Raw genomic sequence first — 3,526 nt, 5'->3', positions numbered from 1 at the left:
CTCTATCGCATTACTGTGTTGTGGGCACTTAATAAAGGTGCACTGTTCTGATTAAAACTGAAATCCCTTGTATCCTTTTACACTCTGAGATCGATAAATGAACCATCACGACCCTCACTTGTATCAGCAGATCGTGACAGGCTCCCCGAGCGGCGTTTTCTCTTGGGGGGTGTTTGGAGCTCACAGCTTCTGGAATGGAGCCCCAAATCTCTTTGTGGGTCCCTGGGAGGGCTTCATTTTGGGGCGGGGGAGGGGGGGGCGATGTTTGGATACTGCGGGACCCCAAAGCTGAGCCGCAAATGGCCCTTTGGGGGATATTTTGTGGGCTCCGTCCCGGTGCCGGGGTGGGAGGAGGACATCGGTATTGGGCCCCCCCCAGGAGAGCGGTGGAGGGGAACGCCGGGAGCCCCGGGATGGGGTGAGGGGAGAGGGGCGATCCCGGAGCTGGGGGACCCCCGGCAGCCTGGAGATGGGGGGAGCCTGGATAAGGGGGGACCCCTGGGATCGCTGGAAGCCCAGAGCAGAGAATCAGGGAGAAGGGACCCCTGGGACCCCTAAAATCCCTGGATCATCCCTGAGCGGGACCCCAGAGAGGGGGAACCCCAGGAACCACGGGACCCCAATGAGGCCAGGGAAAGGAGAGCCCCAGAACACCAAAGTGGAGAGATCAGAGAGGGGGAAGTGCTGGGAGGGTTTTTTGGGCTGAATTGTGGTGGTTTGGGGTTTTTACGGACACAAAAGCCCTGGAGACTCCTAGAGATTGACCTGGGCAGGAGGAACCCCTAGCCCAAGGCACTTACCCCTTGTTTCTCTCCCCAAATCAGGATTTGTCATTCCCAAGGTGTGGCTGGATGGAGGAGGAGGAAAAGCCCCGGAGATGCCGCACAAGGAGGGGCTGCAAACGCAGCCCAGAGAGATCCAAGGAGGAAAGAGCCCCCCTGATCCGGGAAGGCGGCCGGAGATCCAGGGGGAGCTTGGAGGTGGGGGAGAAGCCTCAGGGTGGGGAGAAGCCCCACAAGTGCTTGGAATGTGGGAAGGGCTTCAGCTACAAATCCCAGCTGAGGGCACACCAGAGGATCCACACTGGGGAAAAGCCCTACGAGTGTGGGGAATGTGGGAAGAGCTTCAGGCAGAGATCCCACCTGGTCATCCACCAAAGGATCCACACTGGGGAGAAGCCCTATGAGTGTGGGGAATGCAGGATGAGCTTCAGAGACAGCTCCCAGCTGAGGGAACACCAGAGGATCCACACTGGGGAAAAGCCCTACGAGTGTGGGGAATGTGGGAAGAGCTTCAGGCAGAGGCCCCACCTGATGAAACACCAGGTGATCCACACCTTGGAACGACCACATGAGTGTGGGGAATGTGGGAAGAGCTTCTGGTGGAGCTCCAACCTGATTCAACATCAGATTATTCACACCGAGGAGAGGCCCTACGAGTGTTCTGAGTGTGGGAAGAGGTTTCACACCAGCTCCAATCTCCTTGTGCACCAGCGGATTCACAGAGAGGAGAGGCCCTTCCGCTGCCCCGACTGTGGGAGGGGCTTCAAGCACAACTCCATCCTCGTAACCCACCAGCGCATCCACACGGGGGAGAGGCCCTACGAGTGTCCCAAGTGTGGGAAGAGCTTCTCCAGCAGCTCTGCCTTGACCCAACACCAACGGAGGCACCGCTAAGGGAAGCCCTGCGAGTGCCCCGAGTGCGGGAAGAGCTTCGTGTGCTGCTCCAGCTCCATCCCCCGTGGGAGGATCGGCGTTGGATGATCCCCAGTGACCCCCGTTGGGCAGAGCCCTGGTGACCCCCGTTCCGGGTGATCCCCGCTGGGTGGGGGGAAGGTGTTGGAGAGATTTCTTTGCCTTCTCCTTGTGCTGCTGGGATTTGGTTGGTAATAAATTCCCTCCCTGTGCCCAGGCTGGGTAATAAATTCCCTCCTTGTGCCTGTGCCGGTGCTCAGGGCGGGATCTCTCCCGGTCCTTCTCTCAGCTCCTGGGCCTTTCCTTGTATTTCCTGTCCCTGTGCAGTAGCAAAGGGCAGGGACAGAGCGGTTTTGGTGTCTCCCGGCATCCAGGCAGGGCCAGCCCAGCCCCAGGGGTTGCGAGGAGCTTGTGGGGGTTCCCTGTTTGTGGGACATCCCCGCTGGAGGAGATAGAACTGGAAGGAGGGAGGTGTGGAGGAAGAAGTTTTGAAGGGTCTTCTTCTAATTCTCATTATCCCCTCCCCCCCTCTGAGTTTGTTACCAAGAAATTGAATTAATATCTCCAATTTGGAGCCTGTTTTGCCTGTAACGGTGTCTGATGAGGGATCTCTCCTGGTCCTCATGTCAGCTCATAAGCCCTTGGTTAAATTTTCTGTCCCCTGTCCGGCTGTGGAGGGCAGGGAGAGAGCGGCTGTGGTGGGTGCCTGGCATTGGGCCAGTGTCACCCCACTCCAATGGGACATGTTCCTGTGTGGCCCTGGGCTATGGTGCCACTGTTGCTGTTGCTTTTGTCTTCCTTATGATTTTATCTTTTGCATGAAATGCTTGTGCAGTGCCCCCGCTGTCCCTTGTGTCCCCTGGGCACCGACAGCCCCGGCCCTTGCCCTGCTCCCCCTCCCACGTTCCATCCCGGCTGGCGGAGCCTTGGAGCTGCCGTGGGGCCGTGGGGCTGCCCCGGGGGCTGCGCCTCGAGCCGGGGCCCCTTCCCAGTGCTCCCAGTCTGCCCATCCAGCCTGGAGCAGCCAGCGAGGGCTTCAGCTGGGGCGGCAGAGAGGCGCTGCTGGGGGGTCCCAGCTCCGCTTGGCTTGGGCTGTTCTTCCCAAGCTGGGTATAAACGACTTTGGGAGTTTTCTGCCACAAATCTCTCCCCTCGTGCACTCAGCCAAAGGGGTTTGGGGCGGTTTTCCCTTTCTCGGGGAAATCAAAGCCATGCACTGATGCTCCGAATTAGGGGCGGCAGTAGCGAGGCTGCAGGGCTTCCCAAGGAGCCGGAGGCACCCGACACGCAGGGCTGGGCAGGTCGGGCCGGGAGCAGCGGAGAGCTTTGTTTCTCTTCTCAGCTGAATGGCGGCTCGGGCCGGGCCCGTTCCAGGGCTGCTCCTCAGCTGCGGCTTTCCCCTCACGCAGCCCGGGGGGCGCTGGGAGCGCGGGGCGGGGCTGGGCCGTGTGCAGAGCCCGCCCCTCGCTCCGATTGGGCGGTGCTGCCGTCAGTCGTGGTTCTGGCGCGCTGATTGGTCGGAGCGGGGAGCAGCCCGGGCCCGGAGCCGCCGGCAGGGCGGCCGTGGCGCAGCAGAGGCGCCATTGGCGGAGCGTCTGTGCGGGCCCGGGAGCGGCGGCGGCGGCCGGAGCCCGGTGAGGCGGCGGCGGAGCTCGGAGGCGGCCCCAGCGCAGGTGGGAGCCGCGCTCGGTTCTGGCGGGGCTCGGGGCTGGCTGCGGGCGGAGGGGGCGGCAGGGGGCTGTGGCGGGTTCGTTGTGCCGTGTGGGCGCCGTGTTCGCCCTGGCGTGAGGGCGCTGCGGGAGCGGCTGCCCGCGGTCTCCTTCCCGCTGCTG

At 62.1% G+C, this 3,526-nt stretch overlaps 1 pseudogene; it reads left to right on the top strand.

The window, feature by feature from the left end:
* The first annotated feature begins 929 nt into the window (after positions 1 to 929).
* On the top strand, positions 930 to 1,709 carry LOC125318730 (annotated as a pseudogene).
* The last annotated feature ends 1,817 nt before the right edge of the window (positions 1,710 to 3,526 follow it).

The sequence above is a fragment of the Corvus hawaiiensis genome, chromosome 31, assembly GCF_020740725.1.
Source record: "Corvus hawaiiensis isolate bCorHaw1 chromosome 31, bCorHaw1.pri.cur, whole genome shotgun sequence".
Lineage (NCBI taxonomy): Eukaryota > Metazoa > Chordata > Aves > Passeriformes > Corvidae > Corvus > Corvus hawaiiensis.
The sequence above is the reverse complement of the archived record's forward strand: the minus strand, read 5'-3'. Positions and strand labels throughout refer to the sequence as shown.